Raw genomic sequence first — 6,351 nt, forward strand, 5'->3', positions numbered from 1 at the left:
TGCCTAGAGTACATGACCACTCATTCCTTTTGAGAAAATGAAGCAGCTGTTGCACTACAGATCAAGCCTTGTTTTGAATCAATTTGACAGACCTAATAGTGGCATGATTGAACATTGCTCGAGGTGTGAGGCTGTGAAATATTATGTTTTACAGGTCTTGATGATGTTAGTTTAATAAATAGTTTAATTGAAGGCCTGACAAAACTGTGTCATGGCAGGCAATCTCATGTAAATCTGCTTTCTTTTTTTCTGCTTTTGATGTCACTTTCTTGAAAATCTTGTGTGCAGAAAAATATAGCAGTGCAATAATGTCCAGCACTAATGTAATACCTTTTTATCATAAGCTGTTGCAATGCATGCATAATACACTGTTGCACCTTTAAACAGCTCAGACATATGGTTAAGGAAAACTGTGTTCTCTTCAAACTGCAGAAAATTTGCATGATAGGATGTGAGAGTTGGATGGATTTGGGGATTATACGAAACATTGCTTCCATTTCTAGTTGATTGTGGTGAGGAGAAGAAACCCGTTTGCACATATTGCAAGGAATATGGAAACACACACAGAATCGCAAAGTGTGCAGAGGAAAAAAAAAACACTTCAAAGAAATAAACTACTCTGTGTCCTTCAGGCTTTCTTTTTTTTAACATTTTTTTTTTCTAGTCTTAAATGTCTTGTTTTTTAGGGGGCTTATATCTCTGAGCAGCTCAAATGAAGTCGATCAATGCCGTAAGTAGTCTATACGCTATGCGGTCACATTCTCCAAATGTGTTTTCAGGGGTAGTTGTGGAGACCATGCCAGGCCAATCATGATGTCTGTTGTTGTCCATTATGATTAGATCAATGGGTCAGTGTATTGCTGCACGGTTGACTGCTACTCACGATGACCAGGCAGACAGCAATCATCTATGCGCATATCCTGACATTTTGAATTGATTCTACTAAATATGCATTGCATCTGCGCTGCCAATTAATACTAATAAATATAGAGGCCTGATAACAAATGTGAGGGTCAAATTTATATTTGATATAATATAAAAGCTTTGGTCAAAAGGTTTTTTTGTGGAATAACATGATTGTTAATCTTTGGATCTCAGTCCAGCATTTGACCTAGACCTAATTACTTGTACAATATAGTAATCATACAGTATAAATATTACAACAAACACCAATAAATTACTGTACATTTTCATCATTTAACGTTCAGCACTTTTTAGGACCTTCTTAAAAAATAGTTGTTGTTCTTTACGTCTTAAAAGACACCAGGCTTTATGAGAGATAACCTTTATCTCTTCGCTGTCGGTTTGATTGTGGTTGCTGTGGAGGTCTGACTCAGCATTCAACATGAAATACCAGTGGCCAGGTAACGTTGATGAGCCATGAAGTCGACATCACAGAGTAGGTCTTGTTAATCGGTGGTGTGTTCTCCGCCTGACACTCGCGGGTTCTCTTGAAAGGTCAAACACATGGCAGCAGAATTAGCTGGGCTTTTCTTCTGTTGGTTTACTGCCATCAGTATCTGCTAGTCTACATTCTCTCAATTCATACTTGGCTATTTTTCTTCACAAATAAAAAGAAAAGCAGCTTTTAGGTATTCTGTAAATACTCTAGTTGATTCTAAATCATTTAACACGTAAGAGCTCAAGAAAGGTAGAATAGAAATATTTAAGTATTGAAACTTCTTGGAATGCCGATATTATCTCCATCTCTGTGCTATCTTTGGTTGGACATTTCAAATCAAAAGAAGAGGGACTTCTACGGTTTTCTTATGAGTCATCCATGAAATCCTCTGCATAAAGGTTACCTGACTCTCAACAACCATAAATGTTCTCAAAGACTGTTACATGTGATTGAGCACTGAAACCACCACAGTGGTGGTGTCACGTGCAGCTAGACCTTTCAACATGTGGTTTCTGAGTCGTGTTTTTTTTTAACCTATTATAACTTTGTTATATCCTGTTCTCTGTGAGACTCCGATATAAAAGTCCTCTTTCGGTATAAGATCACTGAAGTAGTTGATCTTATGGATGTGCTATAGATGCAAACCAAATCTAATGAATACAAATAGAAAATAAAAATAAATACTGGTGTATTTTGTATTTGGTTCCATTACACCATCTACCATCTCACAAAGGTTTATATAAAACATGAAATATCTTCCTGAGTGCAATCTATATTGATTCATTTAGATGAGCATTGAATATTTTAATGAATGTAATCCTTACCAAATTAATGCCAAAGTTTTGTTCGACTAAACGCACATTTCATAACCACAAGAGAATCGCATTCACATACTGAAAACCCATATATGTAGGCCTCAGTACTGTGTGTAGATGCTATAGGTCATGAAAACATTTATTTTAGAATGAATTCATGTGTTTATTCATACATTTCGATCAAACTAAACAACTGCATCTTTTCTGACATATTCCTACTGATAACATATTCAATGTATTTTGTACTAGCGTGAGAAACCCACGGGCTGACCTTAAATGGAACGGATGAAATCCTGCACAGGGCCCTCGAACAAGCAAAAAAGACTTGTGGGTTAGGCGGTAGGAACGACCGACGCTGCAGTGGTAGAGGTAAGCAGCCAGAGTGTAAGCCAAAGCTTTTAAATACAGTTTAGAGACTAATGATTATGGCTCTGAATAGACATCTTCAAGGTCAATGGATTTTAAAATGTGGAATCAAAATAAGGCAAATATAAAGTGTAGCAAGGTCCAGACCGTAGCTTAAAGCATGAAACCCCATAAACCCAAAACTTCCTTGAGTTCAAGTCTGCTCTGCAGATACATTTCTGTGGTTCGGAAAAAAAGCTGATAAGTAGGAATTTGTGATGCATACATTGTGTTTCTTTATGTACCTCTAGTTATTGCCGGTGCACAGCTCATGGATAATTCACTGGCAAACTTAGGAAATATGAACTTTAACACAATCTCTAAAGGGGTGATGACGTCGAACGCGTTCTCTAACAGAATCAAACAAATTTACCTTACTAATATTATAAATCAATGTTCCTTTGTTTTCAGGTCATGCAACCTTGATGTTGCAGATGAGGAGATGTGTGACTTTGTTTGTGATGACTCACTGAATGACCTCGTTTAGAAATCTGCATATTTGAAGTTTGAGAAACAAGCCGCACATGCAGTTGGCTCTTGGGTGTTCTCTTTTGTGTGTGCTCTCTCTCGCTACTCGTTCACCTCAAATGTTATTGTCAGTAAACATGAGTTTCTTGCTGCACAGTGGTAGTGGTGGGGGGGAGTGCAATAATATAATGTTTTATTCATCTCTGCCACTTCCATTTATACCTACAGTTGGCTGGAGTTGTGTACAATCAAGAGCCTACTGTCCACAAGTCTAAAGGGGAGAAACCGAGAGGCTGTAGTACACCACTCTGCAGTCTTTGCTCTCTGATTTCATTCCATGTTTAGCACAGTTCTTCCATGATGAACATGATGATGATGAAAATTAAGGTGATGATTAATTTGAAAACCAATTGAAAATCACTGAATTAAAGAAAAGATAGGACATTTTTAGAAACCAGTCAGAGTAAGCTAGATGCAGGTAGCCAGGTTGATAGGTAAACAGCTAGGCTAATGTTATGCAAGTAATTTCTTACAGGACAGAGAGAGAGAGAGAGAGAGAGAGAGAGAGAGAGAGAGAGAGAGAGAGAGAGAGAGAGAGAGAGAGAGAGAGAGAGAGAGAGAGATATTCTGCATATAACTAGGGTATGAACAACACAAGAGGATGACCAAATAAGGATAATATTACGGGAGAACAACATGTTGTATAGGATGGAGCTATGTGTCATTAGTGTCATTGGCGTTGTAACCACCCTTCACAGTTTCATTTACTGGGAAAACAGAACCCTAAGCAGATCACTGGGGAGGTGGAGGAGAGGTGCGATGCGGTCAATGTGAAACTGCTTTCATAGTGGAAGCAACCATCTCTCCTTTATGCCATGACTCCTCTTAACCTTTCAGTTAGGGTCAATTGTCATGCATCGCATGTATGGACAAAAAGCCTGAGAAATGCAACGCTAGAATTCAAACCAAGGGTTTTTTAGAGAAATGATTTGTCAAGGTGGGGGAGCCCCCCCCCCCCCCCACCAGAGCTAACCTCTTAGACCAAAGTAATGTAAAGTCTGTGAAAACTCAGCGTGGGAGACAATAACCAGTTTCCTCAAGTTTCCATCAGCACAGACCAGCAAATGCACGGCTGGCAGAATGCCAGTCAGATAGCACGCACAGTTATGGAGTCGGTCACAGTAGAGCACCACGCAATGTCTAGTGCGTGTTAAACCAAGCAGACAGCACTTATGAATCACAACTTAATCCCTACAATCATCATCGATAGGGAAGGCTTAAACAACGATTGAAACTCAAACAATACCAAAAAAAACCATCTTGGTTTGCATTTGTCTGTCTGTTTCTTCCTTTCCCTCACTCTTCCTTCGTGCTTTGAGGAAGAGCACACGAGCTGTATGAAAGAGCAGTGGAATTGTCCAACCGAAGCTGCTTACATAAAAAAAAGACTCACTTAAGTAATAATGAGGGGTGAGAAATGCGGTGCGTTTAAGTGAAAACACTGTTCAATTATGTATGATTAGAAGCCCCTTAAAAGCTTTGTGGGGAGGGAATTAGAAGAAGAAAAGCAGACACAAACAGAACATGAAGTCCAGTCCAGAAGGGCTGGCTAGATAGCAGACATGAAATTGTAAATGAACCCGAAGCGCACACAGGTGACTGCGGAGCACTGAGCGAAATCCCTTCTGTCTGCTTGGACAATCTTTTGACCTTTCCTGGATCTAGTCATGTCACCTTTTAGGGGGGGGGGGGGGGGGGGGACATAGCAACCCCCTCGGTATTTCTGTTTTCATTCATAGTCGAATAGTTAATTTTCTTAACCCATCCTAGAGCAGACATTTATGACAGTGAATGCAAGAGGGAATTATTCCAATCAACAGATGTGTAAATGACATAGCTGATGCAATGCCTTGTTGGTATAACCTTGGGCTGAATACCTTAGCAGGTACCGCCATGTAAACAGGGTAAACATGGAGGAACTACAGATTCAGTAACTTTGGACTCTTTATTGGACTTTCTGTTTCCGGCAAGGCCTCGACCACCACTCGTTCAATTCACTCTTGCCGATTTTTCTTTCGGTCTTCCCTGTCACCGGCATCATGCATGTTTTCACCTCTGAAGTGATTGTACCTGATTCATATGACAGCCCTTTAACCCTGCGTGTGCCTGTCCATCAACATCAGGCAAAAAAACACCCAGGGGCATGTAGGAGGCAGGACCAAATCTGGCTCTCTGTCACTCAGCGGACCCAACATCAAAATAGAATGCGCTCCAATAAACCCCATTTCTTCTGCTCTGTTTGGAATTCTGATCCAATCACACAAAGTGGAAATTATCTCGGGTTTTTAAACATGCATTACTGTGTATGCCACACTTGACGTCCATACCACTTATACTACTCTAGAATCACTGTTGTCTATACAAGACTGTTCTTAATTACATTTAATACACTCTGATTTGAATTTTGTAATATAAGGGTTAAAAATACATTTCATTAAAATACAATAACCAAACAGTCTTCATCCCCTACAGCTAATCTAGATCTGAAAATATGAATCATGAGATTATACATAGTGTGCACAGTGTGATATGATGTGAGGGGACGTGCACGGATCAAAATATTGCAACAAAGAAAGAGGCACCAGCAAAAATGTTAACAAAAACGACGCTTCTACAATATGGCCCACGCGACAACATTTACAAAGATCCACAAGGGAAGAGCTCCACTCATTGGTCATCAGTAGTAGCACATCACTTATATATTCATGGACTGAACTACATTTGTGGATTCAATTATATTAGAGGAGGGATTGTCATAATTAATAAAGAAAACGACCCTACTTGGTTAGCACCAGGATAAAATGCGCTGTTCCAGTTATCTTGTTTTTGAAATTTGGAATGAATTTATTTGAAATAAAATCATTGGATATTAATCATGAGTATTTAGGTCATGTAGTAATTTTAACTAAATATATACGACGAATATATGCGTCGTAGCCTATAATATATGAATGACGTTTCATGATAATTCCTTGGTTGACAAGTGTACCTGATAACTAAACATCCTTGTTGAAAGCAGTTTATGCTATATACGAGTAATGCGATGTTCTTAACGTTGCCAAATATTCGATTGTTTATTTGTTAATTTTTTGTTAAAAGCACAAAACATCTTTCTGTTTCTGTTCCTGAGATTGGTTTTCGGGTACATGGAGGAGGACATGCTTCAAAATAAAAGTTCATTCAAAGCATAGTCACGTGATT

Source organism: Gadus chalcogrammus, chromosome 13 (genome assembly GCF_026213295.1).
Source record: "Gadus chalcogrammus isolate NIFS_2021 chromosome 13, NIFS_Gcha_1.0, whole genome shotgun sequence".
Lineage (NCBI taxonomy): Eukaryota > Metazoa > Chordata > Actinopteri > Gadiformes > Gadidae > Gadus > Gadus chalcogrammus.